The sequence below is a fragment of the Choloepus didactylus genome, chromosome 5 (genome assembly GCF_015220235.1).
Source record: "Choloepus didactylus isolate mChoDid1 chromosome 5, mChoDid1.pri, whole genome shotgun sequence".
Classification (NCBI taxonomy): Eukaryota; Metazoa; Chordata; class Mammalia; order Pilosa; family Megalonychidae; genus Choloepus; species Choloepus didactylus.
In genome coordinates, this window is record NC_051311.1 from 106289430 (window position 1) to 106305938 (window position 16509).

Sequence of the window (16509 nt, forward strand, 5' to 3'; positions counted from 1 at the left end):
ATTTTTAGGTGGAACTGTTTATATGTTACATCTGAGGTTGATTTTCTGAGGTGTTTACAAGTTCTGACTTAGAACCAGCTACCAATGCTTATTTTTATTTTAAGAAACAATGAACTTTATTTGGAAAAAGAGAGTAAAAACAATTTTTAAGTAATAAAATTGGGCCCTAGATAATCAGATTTAGAAGTCTTAAATGAATCATGTATTATTCTTGGGTTTTTAATATTCATCTTTATTAATATCCTGTATGTGCACATGAGGTATTCTGGATCAGAGACAGATTTCTTATTAAATAACTCACAATAAATAATAAGCATATCAATCCCCACTTTGCCTTAGACCTTACCCCTAGAGCAATATGATGAGAGCCAGATCAATTGCCCACACGAGTAGCTGGATACTCCGTAGCTGATGGAAGAGGAAAAATGACTTTACATATAAAGGAAAAGGACACAGCTGTCCCCGTCCATTTTATTCTTCTTCTCTTCATCCTGTGGGTGAGGGAGGGATTCCTACCCTAGGATTATGGGGATGGCTGAACACACGGCACATGGCACTAGACAGATGAGATTGTCAGTTTATTTTATACTCACAGCCTGGGGGGAGAACCATGTCATGCAGGGCCACATGGAAGTTCCACTCAGTAACAGAGTGAACACGCAGAGGTTTTGGGAGATAGGCTTTGTAGTAACAAAATGAAGAGGCGGCCCCTGGTTCCCATGGAAGGATGTAGTTGACTTGTTTAAATAAATAGTACCACACTCTGGCAGGGAACTCAAGCCCTCTAATCAGGGATAGACAGACACTGGGCCTCTTCCCCATGATAAGGAGGGCTGTTTGGCTAGGGGACCTTATCTACAAAAGCAGAGTGGGCAGGTGAACTTGTGGCTAGACCATTTGAGGGCCTCCCAGTTTTCTCCAGATGTCAAGGCAGCACATAATATCAATTTTAGACCTCAAACTATATACCCTTCCCACCTAAAAGGGTCTCTTATAAACATTATGAGCCTGAGTCCTTGCTCTAGTAATTTGAAACATAAATGAAATCTCTCCAGGAGCTTAGGCAACCCCATGTGTATCAGGTTTTGTGACCTAAAGATGTATCTAAGGTCTGAAGCTTCATTATTCCTGAAATTTAAATTCCTAGGGAGATAGCATTTGAGTCTCCCAGCACCCAAGAGCTTAACCTAGGGACTTAGTCCAGGCTGTAACCAATTGGTCTTTTTATTAGATCTAATTATCACAGTGTCTGAAGAAAAAAAAAAAATACTTCTGGGGGAAATGAAAGCAAACACTCCCTCTCTTTATATCATATAAATTTCAGTAGGCTAGGGTTTTTTCCAGGGCCACTAAGAAATACAGGGAAATTTTATTTCCCCACCATTTTCTACATCTAGCCTAAGGTGAAGGCAGAAATTTTGCACTTTTAAAAGCTTCCCAGGTAAAATAATACTGCTTTTCCAGGACCACATCTACACTGATCAGAGGTTGATTCAGGTTTTAGGGAGCAAAAAATATACAAAGCTTTAGAAGCTCTACTATAGATAGAAGATTAGATATTGGAACTAGAAAAGACCCTTACAAATTAGGGGCCATAAAGGTTTGGATTTCTTATTTCACAGCAAATTTTCTGACACTGATCAAATTTGGTTAACAGTTAATAGGTCTCTACTTTATACAAACTGTATAGATATACCTGAAATTAATTTTGGCATCATTGATATGAAATACTAACCCCTATAAAATAAAATAAAATGATCAATGAGAAACATCTCAATCTTTAGTAAACTAACAAGTGACAGACTTTTAGTTTTGGTTACTAGAATATACCCAAACTTACACCTGTGTAGTGTCTAAAAATATTTATACACTATTAGCTGGAAAGTGCTATACTGGCATCTAAGAAATTTCAGCAGCTATTGGCTCAATTGAAGGCACTTGAATCTTATTCATAGTATCATCTTGCCCAATATATTGACCCTGTATGGAGCGATATTTCTTTTTACCATTACCAGGCTCAAATTCTATTTTAGAATAACAGCATTAATCAAACAATTTTTGAGCCTACAATTTACCAGTATGAACTTCTAACATAATATCCCCATCTTGTGAAACTGAAAGATGAAGAAAAGTTGTATATCAACATTTTGACCCCAGTCTCTCTCACATAAGAAGAAAAGAAAATAGAAATGGGGTCTTAAATCCTCTAAGGATTTAATTCTAGAGGTCAACCTAAAACCAAAGAAAAAAGTCCTTTAATAGGTACTGGTTTTTACATCGTTTTTAAAAGCATATTTACCATGGCATGGCATATCTTCAAAGAAATCTTCAGATAAGCTAACCGAACCCCTTCAGATATTTCCTGTCAACCCCATTAATTTCACTGAAGGCTCCTGGGTTTGGGAGAATAAAAAGCAGCCCAGATGGTTTTGAAAAGTAGAACTGGGATCTGACTTTTAAGTGCCTAAATTAGATGAGCCAGACATAGCTCCCCTTCTACATTGAACAAAGAGAAAATCAACAGAACCGTTTCGTGAAACTTCAAAAACCAATCCACCTGGATTTAGGTCTTATTTCAGTCTCTTACTAGACAAGCACTCTCAGGCAAGTTTCTCAGCTTCTCAGTGCTTCAGTTTCCATATCTGTAAGAAGGAGATAACGATAGTACCTATTTCATAAGATTGTTGTGGGGATTCAAGGAATTAACACATGTAAAGCATTTGGAATAATGCCTGGCACATTTTAAGCACTAGATACACACTCTAATTTGATTAAGTTATAGTCGCTAGTTTCAATTTATAGAAAGACACTTGTCTTTCTTCCCTAGCCTATGACTTGGGTCTACAGAGTGAACTCTTGACATCACTCAGTCCTAGGGAAAGACTGTTTTTACAGGGATTGTTACTATAAAAAGCAGAGGGTAGAAAGTATTTTCAGAGAACTAATCACTCTCAATCCTATGGAATTCACATTTAAACCACAATTTAGAGATACTACTCTCCAATTTTAAAAGACAAGCAAAGGAAATTGCACTTCAGTTCACAGAGCTACTCTAGACTTAATTCACCCTACTATGGAATTAGTATAATGTGCTAGTTTGGATATATTATGTCCTGCCAAAAGCCATATTCTTTAATGCAATCTTGTGGGGGCAGATGTTATTAGTGTTGATTAGACTGGAATCCTTAGATTGAGTGTTTCCATGGAAATGTGATTCAATCAGCTGTGGGTGAAATGTTTGATTAAATTATTTCCATGCATACATGGACCCTGCCCATTCAGGGTGGGTCTTGATTTAATCACTGGAGTCCTATAAAAGAGCTCACAAACAGAATGACCTCAGAGCAGCTCAGAGAGACGTTTTGGAGACACTCCTGAAAGCAGACTTTTGCTGACACTTTAAAGATGCTAGCCCAGTTTGTTCCGGAGAAGGTAAAAGAGGACAAAATGCCCCAAGAGCAACATTTTGAAGAATGCACAGGAGCCGAGAGAGGAGCTGGAACAGAACCCAGGATCAGCAGATGACAGTCACATGCCTTCCCAGCTAAGAGAGGTTTTCTGGATGTAATTGGCCTTCCTTCAGTGAAGGTATATTCATGTTGATGCCTTAATTTGGACATTTTCATGGCCTTCAGACTGTAAATTTGTAATCAAATAAGCCCCCTTTATAAAAGCCAATCCAATTCTGGTATTTTGCATAATGGCAGCATTAGTAAACCAGAACATACAGTGAGTTCAGAATATTATTATTAGAATGTATCTCTGATTTAACAGACATGGTATGTCATCAAATTGGATATTCCCTGCTCTCTTGGACAAAAGCTGTTATCTACCTAGAATCCCTTATTTGGGGTGAACATGTGACCCAGATCTGACCAGTCAATATAGTATAATCCCCCAGCCACAGAGAAAAGCTCAGAATGAAGCATATGACATGAGTTTTTCCAAACAGAGTTGCCTCTGGAGATTTGCAGCCAGAGCTTTTAGGAAAGCTCCTCCTTCAACTATTCCCTTCCTGTTGACCTCTGTTCTAATTGTGGTCTGGAAGGACTTAGAGCCACCAGTGAACATCTTCCCCAGGAAAATGGGAGAAACTTTCTTCAAAATGAAACCAATGCACAGAGGAATGTCCTGCCGATTCATGGAGAAGGAAAGAGGGAAAGAGAGAGAGATTGTGCCAGGCCTAACATTGCTTTGGCCCCAGGATCCAGCCATATCTGGAACTAGAGGAACCTCTGAATTTTTCAGGTACATTAACCACTAAAATCATTTTTATAGAAGCTACTTTTGTTTGCATTGTGTTTCTGTAGCATGCAAGTAAAACAGTTCTGAGTAATACACATGTCCACTGGATAACTCCAACTAGGTCAACAGTTTAAGTAACGAACAAATGATTGACACAAGTAGTTCCCCAGGACACATGGGTAGGAAGAGAGACAGTGTGTAGATAAATAGCATAACAGCCCTCTAACCGATCACTGTCTTCCAATCCCTTCCCCTGGCTCAAAAATGAAGCAAGTGAGAAAACTTATTGGAAAATTGCTCTTTTCCTTCTTTTCCTGCTTCTTATTTGCATCTACATTGCTATAATGCCAGACCCTCACTGCTCTCAGCACCTCCAAGAGAATCAGAGCCATGCCACACCACTACTGCTGCTTCTGTACCCAGAATAAGGCTTCTCTGCAGTAGGTTTCTCACCCCTGGATGGGTTCTGGGTGCAGGTATGTATAACCTGCAAATAGCTGGTGTACTGAGGGTCTCAGAAGACGAAGATGTCTCTTGAGCCATAACTATGGTGTTCTCCATAAGTGCTCCCACGGGTCCCCTGTTCACACCACCATCAGCCAACACAACATTCCACCACCACTCTCTTGCCTGCCCCCTTGGCAGATAGCAATTTTAGACTTTCCAACTATTTGTTGCTTTGTTTGCCTGTTTACATGTGAGTAGCTGTGAGAAGGCTAGGCCTCAATCCCATGTCCCAGATAGAGTCTAGGCTCCTTTCTCATCAGTTATCTCATTACCCATATAATTCAAGATTGGAAAATTCCACTCCTTCCATTTTCCCTGAAAGTTTTCTATCCTTTTTTAATCCCTCTCTTGCAAGAATGATTAGATTTTACATAAAAGAGTATTGAATCCAGTAGAGCCTTGAATTTCAAGATGAATACATCTCAAGATTTTAATATTCCCCAAATTCTCAACTATATGGCATTAGCAACAGGCAGCAAGCTAGACTGATTTGCTCACCAAGAGACTCAGAATAACACATTGACCACATGGTATCCAACTGAAAGTTCTGTCTTAGCAAAGTTTAAATTGCCAAGTATCATGGAGCTTTAGAGTTCTTTATCAATTTAATTTAATATGTTTAATTTGTGATAGCTGAGGGTCTGCAGTTATTGGAGAGAGAGCTTCAGCAAATCCATAAAGACAGAAATTAGCATGACATCCTTTTATTTAACAAATGCATATCAAGCCTAACTCATTATGAGGCACCATCCCAAATACACAGGTAAAGACACTTCCTTTATATGAAGACTTGCACAGAAGAGTAGATGCCAATTCTGGAGAGTAAATGGATGGTGACAGAAAGTTTCTTAGAAGAGCTACTAAAGTCAATGTTTCAACCATGGCTATAAATTTGACAACTGGAGGTAGGAAAGAGCATTCTAGGCTGCAGAAAGAGCATATGCAAATAAATGAAATGGTAAGAACACATGGCACATTTCAAGAACTGCACAGACACAGATATGTGTGGCTAAAGCATTTGCTGCTTAAAAGAAGTTGTCAGAAACGATACTTGAACAATAGCCTGAAGCCAATCATAAAAGGTCTTGGCTGCAAATGTGAAGGTATGCTAAAAAACAGCTTAAGATGGTGGTGGACAGTTAAATTAGGGCCACATTATTGAGGCTCTTGAAAATAAGATATGGTTGGCAATAGCAGACAGAGGGGTAATATAATAAAGATGGTGTTTTAAGTTTGATCTAGGAGTGAGATGCATAACTATTTGCAGAGTGTGTGGGGGTTAAGGGTTGCTATGGAGACGCGTATATCTTTCAGAAGTACACACACAAAGCAGATAAAGACCTGGATTTTGGTGTTGGCTATGGAGCTAAAAATGAAAAGGAGAACCCAGGAGGTATTAAAAATGAAAACATAATAGTAGGTCTCGATTATTAATCATATCTAGGAAATGAAGGAGGGAAAGGAGTTACAGATAGCCTTAAGATTCTTAGCCTTGGAAACTGAAATAGGGCATTGAGAGGAAGAATAGCATAATAAAAGAAAGGAAATCAATTTAGCAACAAAAATGAACTCAGTTTTGAACATGTAAATATAAGAGGCTGGCAGGGTTTCTATATGTTTAGAAGTAGGGGTCATAGCTTGACCAAGAAAGTCTTTAATGGAGACACAGCATGAAAAGGATAACTGAAAATATGTGAAATTTTCATAACATCTATGCAAATAGTTGTGACAAGTTTTGGCAATGTTTTCTCAATTTAAATTGGGGCTTTAAAACTATTAATAAAATATTCAGTCAAAACAATTAATGTGGATTCTTAATAGAAATCACCATGTGCAGATTTTTGATGAATATATAACCCATTTAATACACATTATTTTGTGATGCAATGAGTTTATTATGTGTTGGTGCTAAAGAAACTATACCCAGAGTGAGAAAATAGAGCTCTTAAGTAAGTTGGGAGTCTTATGATAAAATGTACACTGAAACCTTGCTCTACCAAACTAAAATTCATAGATATTAGGAAGTAAGACACTTTATATATTTGTACCAATACAAAGAAAGGAGCACATTTCATAAAAACATCGGGATAGTTGACCTATACTTCACAAAACAACAACATCAAGGTCATTAATGCAAGAAAAGGAACTTGGTCTACATCCTTCTACTAAATACATTCCATATTTCTCTATTTCATCGCTTCATGCTTTTTAAAAATATGACCTTAATTTGAAACTATTTTACTATATATCATATTTTAAATACTCAAAATAAATATAATAATGCATTTATTTATATTAAATCCTCATGGACCCAAGATGTATAAATGAATGTATGTATATATTATTAGAAAATGTTCTGTACTCTTATTAAAAGACAAAAAGCTTCCAAGGAGTGTCATAGGTTATTACAGATTAAGACTAATTTTCTACAGTTTTATAATACAATAATTGATATTTATTATCATAATCCAAAGCTCCTCTAAGATCTTGACACATGTAATCAGTCAGGAAGAGACTATTGTTGTCAGAATATTTTAGTATGACAACTGATAATCCATGCATTCAATGGCATATTCTTCTATTAAACCAAACCTTGCTCCCCAAATCAAGAGACTAGCATAATTGCTAACACAATCATCAATACCCCCACAATCTCAGAGTTTCAGGACTTTAGCTTTCATGGTGATTCTGCTTTATTTTACAGAAGGGTCACGACACCAGCTAAACAGACCTTTACTTATTAAGGTTTAATAGACAGAACATTACACAAGCAAGTAGTAAGGTGTGGTGAATAAAATTAAACTGGGAGTTAATAACTTGGTTGCATGCTGTGTCTTTTCCATTTACTAGCTCTGTGACCTTATATAAGTCATTTAAAGTCTCACAGCTTTAATTTGATTCTCTGTAAAATGGGGCGACAATGCTTACCCAGACAAACTCACAGCTAACAGGTTGCTGAGGAAATAAAAATAAAAACTCACATATGAAAATGCTTAGCACACCTCATATATATATTTCATATATATATGAGGTACCCACACATTACCTGACACATTGTGAAGGCTCCTGGCATATTGTGAAGGCTTATATAATACAAACAAGTAGAAGCAGGAAGCAGGCAGTGGTGGAAGGCAACTCCAGAAGTGGTTATGGTCTAGACGTGACAGTTTTTGTTTACTTAGTATATTAAATACCAATACAACAAATGCTTCTCTATAAGAGAAAAATGTATTTCCAGAACAATGGTTTTGCTCATCTAATTATCATGTTTTCATAAATAACCTTTCTTATTTCTGCCTATATTATATTGTACAATATACTACAACTATGTACCACCAGAGATTCTTCCAAATCCGCAGAACCTAAAGAGTAAAGGAAAGTAGCAGAGCTAAATATTCTCAGCCTCTTACGTCATTATCTTCTGGTTTAATGTTTTCTTCTAACAAAGACTAGATGTTCGCTGAGTCAGCCTTGGTATTCATCTTAATCACTACTCTAATGTCCAAGGCCTAACATGATGCCTCTCAAATAGAAGGTGCTCAATATTTATTGTTAAAGTTGCTTTTATTTTGTTTCGTTGTTTGTTGTCTGTGTGGATTTTGTTCATTTTTGCATTAGTTTTTTTTGTTGGTTTTTTGGTTGGTTTTTTGTTTGTTTTTTAGTTTATACAACTGAGGACAAAACTCATTGAGCAGATGAACAGCAAATTCATTTGTGCCATCTGAAAAATCACACTAATGCCACAGTGAGGTAAATGTGTATGGGAGAGTGAAAAGAGCTCTGGAGTGGTGTTGAATTCTAAGGTATTCATGCTTTTTCACAATTTCTGTGTCTCCTCTAGCAAGTCACTTAATTCTTGTATATACCTCTGTTTCATCATCTGTAAAGAGGGGCTAACACTTGCATTGTCTAGTCCACAGGGCTGCTGTGTGTAAGACATAACTGAGAACCTGCATAGTGAAGGACTTCGTACCCTGCAAAGTACAGTGACAACTGGGAAAGACTATTCTTCCTTGTCCCCAGAATGAGAACAAAGGTGACCTGTCACCAGAAAAGATCTATTATGAGGCAGAATATATTCTGACAAATTGGGAAGCGCCCCGTTTTTACAAAGGCAGTGAAGTAGTGGTTATTCAGATTCTCTCACTATAGCACACCCAGAAGCATGATTTGTTCTTCTCTCTAGTAATGGAGTGACATGTTCTCATCTAACTTGGGAGGGCAAATGGAGTTTTGGGAGCATCTTTACCCACCTAATTTATATACAATCTTCTTATATGATAACAGAAATTGGGGACTTTGAACAGATTACTGGTCTTTAATAATCTGCTAGAATAGGTCCTCTATGCTGGATCCTCAGTGGAATCTAGCCACAGTCTACAATTCATTTTCATGATTTCCTTAGACCACCAAGGCACAAATGCCAAGCCAGAGAAAGAGAAATAACATTGGAGCTTTTTTATTAAGAGCTTTATATAAAACAACACTGCAGGTTTCATTTCATTTACAAATAGGAGATCAGAGGCTCCTAGAACCAACAGGCCTCCATTGTTCTTCTAACAATCTGGCTCTTTGTACTACAACATAACTCTCTCCAAAACCCACAGTAATCATAGACAACAATGTAAATTAACTTCTAATGATAAAACTTCAGTTACTCATTGTTTTAGTTTCCTGACTGCTAAAACAAATATCATTATAATAGGTTTTACAACAGGCATTTATTGGCTCACAGTTTCAGAGACTAGACTGCTTGCTTCCTCTGGGGTACTTATCTTTTGACTGGCCAGCAATCTTGGGGTCCCTTGACTTTTCCATCACATGGCTATGCAGGTGTGTCTTCTCCTTCTCTTCCTGGTTCTATTGACTTCTAGTTCTGGCTTCTCCCCGGGTTTCCTTTTCTGTGTCCAATTTCCTTTGCTTATAAGGACTTCAGCTAAATTGAATTAAGGCCCACCCTCATTCAGTTTGGGTACAACTTAACTAATAACATCTTAAAAGGTCCTATTTACAAATGGGTTCACACCCAAACAGGACCAGGGTTGAGACCTGAACATGCCTTTTGTGGAGGACATGGTTCAATCCCTAATACCCACAAAAAAGGATCAATATATAATTGAACAATATATGTTCACATTGCCATCTCCACATTAGATCTAAAAGTCTGCATGCTTTAGAAATGACTCTGAGCTATTCTGTATCCCCTTTGCAAGCTGCAGATAACTGCATAGGCTTTGTTACCTACTTGTAAATTGGAGTGGATCCTGTCATCTTTCATATATATATATGTCTATCTTAAATGCCAGTCAGAAAGCTAACTTAGAATCTTTTGTACATGGGGCCTCAAAATGACAAAATAGGGTTAATCTCCCAATCCTTGGCCTAAGATAATACAGGGTTCCAGTCTTTCATGTGCACAATCATACCTTCCCTATGAACATATGATTTGGAGTGAGCAGTTATAAATACATCTAAGATTATGAACAGAGTTTTAATAGTACCCCAAACGCTCTCCAGGCCCTCCAGGGTGAAGCTGACAGCTTAGCATCAGAGCTCATGGTAATCTCCTTCATTCTCTGGCTTCCACTAACTGAGTGCTTCTGAATTTCCTCTGTTCATAAGGACTCAAGTCATATGGATTAAGTCCCTCCTTGATTCAATTAGCCTTATCCAAATAGGATCTTCAAAGATCCTGTTCACAAATGAGTTCACATCTTAACTAATGATAGTATCTTCAAAGGACCCATTTGCAAATGGGTTCAAACCCATAGAACCAGGGGTTAGGACTTGAACATGTTTTTGTGGTGGACATGATTCAATGCCCAACAAAGACCAACTAAAAATGACATCTTCAGTCCATATTTTAAGTATTAATAGATTTCTTCGAATTTGTATATACATTCAATATATATTACTTCTATTCATGGTTGATGTAATTGCATCTCACTATGAAACTTCTGTGCTACTCTATTAGTGTGCAACCGATGTGTTTCATAGCAGTATATGAGTGAAAGATGGCATCTTTTGCTGAGACACAGATATGGTTGTTGCAAGCCATCCTCCCTCTCCCTCTCCTCTTTGCCTAGGATGTGGTAACCCATATTGATGTGCATAATGTGTTTGTCTACTGCCTGGGGAAAAAGAAGATAATTCAGTTGGATGGGATGAGTAGAATGGAGAATAGATAGAGGTTTAATGGATTATGTGAAGTTATTTTTATATAGGGAACATATTTGGCTTTATATGTTAGAAAAGAAATTTCTGGGAGTAATGGTAGTAGTGTTCACTGGAAAAGACTGAGCAAGGTGACACCATGGGCAAGAATTAGAGGGAATTTTCCAGACAGACTTTGCAAGCCAGAATTCAGAGTCAGATGACACAAATGGTCTTGCACTGGAGAGGAGGCCATTTTTCCCTGCTCTGTTTTTTTCTGCTGAAATCCAGCAGTACTTCTTCACTCTGAGGACTGGATGTTCAGGTGCATCTGGAATCAGCACCTTGGAATGAACATTGGCTTTCTCAACACAGACAGTAACTGTAGGGAGGCTTCACCAAAACTTCACTTAGACAAGTGGGATCTAGAACAGGAGGGGAAAGACAGGACACAAAGGGGTAAATTCTGGCTCTCTGAATTCATGCCACTAGACAATCCTTTGGGACACCCAGAAATAATTGTGGACACTTTGAAGTTGATGGTTTTCTACAATCAGTAAGTAGGAGCTTATACTATCATTAGTTTGCCATTAAAGTAAATACAGAGTCAGGTATATCTGAGTGAGATACATGTGTGAGATACATGTGTGATAATATTGGATCAGGACTGAGAAGAAGACTTTAAATTTGCCAAAGAGAACCTCAGTTGTTAAATACTGAAGGAATCCTTTTAGTGGATTGTTAGATCAGATGGTAAAAAGTCAAGCTTGCTAAGAAAATGGAGATGATATCAACTCAAGAAATTTGGCAAAAGTTACAAAGAAACATCTATTGGCTGAGAAGAATTCATACTTAGAGGAAATTTTTACAAATTAAATTAGTTGAATATATCCATGCCTTTGGGAGAAAAACAGGAAGTTGATGATAGAGAGGGGAGAGGTTACAATACCTTAAAAAGGACATAATTGTTAGATTGTGTATGTATTTTAAACTTGGTAGAATTGCACAAGGATCAAGTTCTTCATTTACGTGTTCAATCATTTGACTGACTTTCATAGGGCACTACTTTGTGCCAGGCATTGGGCTAGGCACAGTGATGCTAGAAAGAATGAAAGAGACTGAGTCCCCACCCTTGTGGAATTAACAGGTCAGAGGGCACTTAAGAGGCCATGCAGGGCAGTATGCAAGTGTTGGGATATGGGAAACGCCAGGCTTCAAAGCAAACAGGACAGTTTGCTTTAAGTTGATTGCAGGTTGTGGGATCAACAACAGCTTCATGTAGAAAAGGGCATATAACCTGAATCCTGGACACAGGTTGGAGTGATCCAGGCACATCGAAGAAAGAAAAGGACTCTGGGTGGCAAATTTGCAGTAGCTTGCCAGGATGAGGCCAAGGTCTACTAAAAAGTTGGGGCAGTTGATATTTCTGAGAAGAAGAGCTTTAGGCTTGAATGGAGAGAGAAGAGTCAGGAAAATAAGCAGGGGCCACGTGACACCTTGTAAACTGTGCTAAGGAGTCATCTGGATGATGTTCTGAGAGCTATGAGAAGCTCTCAATGGGTTTTAAATAGGGAAGTAACATGACCAGATTTAGGTTTTTAAAAGGTCACTGTCTGCAGCATATTCACTGCAGTTTCCTAGTTCGAGACCTTTGTTGAAAGTGATCCTTTATGTGAGAGCTCTGCATGTCAGAAGGTGGGCATATTCTGGCTCAGGGTATATTTAGTTTAGTAACTCCTGAGCACATATCAACCCTTTAGGAATGAAGCTGAGGAGTAAAGGAACAAAGACAAGGAGACACTAGTGATTAACAAAAGCAACAGTCACCAATAAATTCACAAAGGTCCTTCACAGGACCAAAGGGTCAAAAATAAATAAAGTGTTCTGATAGACTGTGACTGTAAAGCTCCCCTCTCCTGCCCCCCCTCATTCTCACAGCAGTATGATGCAAGGTTTTGCAAATTTCCATTATATGACCCTGCTCTCAAAATCAGGTCCTTGAGAATGAAATAATACAAAAAAGGTGAAGTTTTACAATTTATCAACCTGAAATGGATCTTACAAAGAAAAATAACACTGCCCTTTCTGAGTTGCGTTCAGGACATTTTATAATCCTAGTGTGTGATTCTAGGATGTGATTCTCTGTTGTCTTACTATGCGACTGTTCTGCAAATTTTTTCCAGATTTAATTGTTCTAAACGTGAAAATCAATATAGGCAACTCATATGCCGTCACATAGCAAAAACTTGCAGGATTTTCTCTTAATTATTCAAAGCTGTTAATTAGTTCACAACTCTCCTCCAGGAAGTTGCTTGAAAAATCTTGTAAGTTAAGGAACCATTTACATGTTTGATGTGCATGGACATGGTGGGTTTAACAAGACTTGTTACCTGTATTTATATTGTAGCTCTCTCCCTTGAACCTTTCTCTGTACCTCTCTTCCCTCCACTCTGACACACAAAGACATGCACACACACAAACACACACACACAGAGTCACATAAAACAAATCATTGCTGTAGAGAATTCATAAGTGTTGGAAATCAGAATAGTTCTATGTTATTCTACTTCAAATTAGCTGACTAAGACAGAGGAAATGGATGTAGCTACCCTTAAATCTTTGAACCATAAAATTCTCTTCTACTTCCATGCTGAAGATTGAGAGCCACAGATGCATACGTGGCCAATAAAAATTTTGAGAGGGGAAAATGACAGCTTAGCAATGTCCTTAAGCTGCAGCTCTGCTACTGTGTAAATATTTACTTGTATAGTAGTAGTCACTACTATTATATATATATACATATATTTTCCTTTGAATCTGGAAACTTTTAATTATATGTATTATCTAAAGACAGATTAACCTTACTGCACTTCCACTTCATTAACCATTGCATTTCCCCAAGTAGCTATAAGCAGCATTTGAAAAAGCTCCTCTTTGTCTTAGAGAAGTAGATGAAGGGCTGGTAGCTGTGTAATAAAATTTAAATAACCTCTATGGAGGCACTATTTTGTTACATACAAGTTTATGTTTTAATTGAAGAAAACAGCTGACAAACTGAATTGTTGCCAAAATCATTAATGGGACTACTGCTCTTTGGTGAAGTTTCATTCCGTGTTGTAATGTTTCAATGCCCTTCTTTTACTTCTGTAAGACATCAATGAGACCCAGTAAAAGTCAGATTGGAAAAACAACAACAATAATAATAGCCACAGGCTTGATGTAAACCACGTGTCAAGCCATTCACCTAATTTACTTAAAAATCCAAACTCCCTTCCAAAACCTGCAAGATCTAGGTCTAATCTGACCCTGACGCCCTTACTTGGAGCATTCTGTTTCCCTGGTTAAAGGACACCATTTTCCTGAGGGGCTGAGGGGAAGAAACCCTTTATAATCTGTTGGGTCTCAATTTAAAGATTGATCATCCCTGTCAGCCTACTGCAGGTAGGTCCCCATTGTTATTGTCTGTTTTAACATCCTGCTTTGTTGGTTTTTTTTCCCCCTTCAAAGCTCTTAAAACAATTGGTAATTATTGTATTTACTTGCTTGTTTACTTGTTTTTACCTCTTTCCAACCAGCCTGTAAGCTCCATTGCTGTATCCCAGTGTCTAGCACTCTGTGGTTTCATTTGACACATGAGAGATGTTCAAAAATATCTGTTGAATGAATAATTAAAGGCACTGTTCTAAGAACCTTTCACATAGTATACTCAACCGCAAAAGAGAAAACTGAGGCACAGAGGAGAACATCATATGCATCATATTCTGGTAGTCACTGAGCAGCAGAGACTTCAGGTCTCTTTTTGCAAAGGACTTTGTTCTTTTGACTCCACTAGACCACCTGCAATCAAAAAGTCCTTAAAATGACAGTCAGTGGAAAGCTGGTTTGGCAGAAATATTATACGGTTGGAGTTTGACCTTCCTGACTTGAGGAACAATATTTTGAGTTGAAAACTCCCATTGCTGTTTGAGTGAAGACTCTGATATCTATTCAGCCACAGAAAGAAGGCGGCTCTTACACATCTCTTTATCCAGACTCTTGAGCTGGGAAGTTCCCAACCCTTGCCTGACCTCTCCTGGCTTTGTTGTTCTCTTCTGAGGGGGAGACAGCTTTGAGGTTAGCCAGGTCCTTGGTCTGAGTAAAACCCAGGGGACAGGAAACTGATGAGAGCATATCCAAACTGCTGGGCTTTGAGTATATCCTGATTTAAGCAATAACTCTTGGCTCATTTACCAATTTCCAAACACTGTTTATTTAAGGAAATAGATGATCTTCTTTCTCACCTTTCTGTCTCTCCTTCCCTAATATTTAATGCATGGTCCATGAGCATTATCAAAAGCAAATACAGCCCTGTTACTGATACGTGACAGGGGCAGGATTCAGATCGATTTACCATTAATACTTAATTCTATGGATTAATGACACAATGAATGATATTTGACAAACATGTATGAGTTATTCTCAAGCTTGCCTAGCTTGCCCTCATATCATCAAATACAATTTGCTGTAGCAGTAAAGTTTTCCTCTTTATAGTTTCCAACAGTTTGAATTTTATAATTCGCCTTCATTAATTTATACAGTGAGATAAAGTTTTTATTATGTTACATATGTTTAGGCACTATGTTAGTTATTTTGGGCATGGTAAATCTCGCTCAATGGCCATTTAGGTTTTATTTTCTAAATTTGGTAGCTATAATCTAAATATGTTTTAAAGTAAATTGTAAATTTTATGGCATAAAAGGCTGAAATCAGGTCTCCCAGTGAACTCTTGTGCTGATGCCAAGTAACCAGAGTAGATGCTCTTTCTTCAAAGAGATTTTACTTCTGGGAACCCATTGCACCACTTTGGCCCTGGGTCTTCATTAGAAACACTGTATGCACCCTGGCTCGCCTCCGTACATGCAAGTCCTGGGGAAAGAGAGTTGGGATATTTGTCCCTCTTAACCCCATGACCAAGATAGCTAATCTATTGAAAATGTGTATAACCAATAAAACCACAGTATACAGCCCTCATAGGACCAAGGCATTCGGCTTCAGAGTGTGTCAAAGAAACAAGTCACCAATATTTTCAAAGCTATAGGTTTCTTGAAACAAAAACTGCCCAAGCAGGGAGCTCTCAAACCTGAGAGTCTCAAAATGGTGAGCAGATTACAATGACTTATAAAGGCAATTAGGGGATTTTTATGTGGGAAGTGAATGGTTGACATTTGAGATTTTCATTACATAGGAACATCTTACAAAGCAGGGAACAAATATGCATTGGTCAGTATAGCATAACTGTCGATTTTTAATAGGCTATCCCTACTGAACTCAGACCATCTTGTTACTATATATTGCTCAAACTGTAATTTTAACAGGAATGCTCCACTTTTTCAGAAGTTCCCATTCTTGGTCTAAATCTGAGAAGCCCCTGCCATTTCTCAAAGGGGATCGCTCCTGCCAACTCCCAATGTAGGTGGCCATTTTATTTTAACAGATGGGAAGCAGTAGTCACCCTTTAAACTACTTCTACATTTTACAAAACAAAACTTATCTTAAATGTAGGAGCAAAACTTAGAAGCCCTGTAATAAAATAAAAATTCATCTGTAGAAAAAAGACTCATCTTC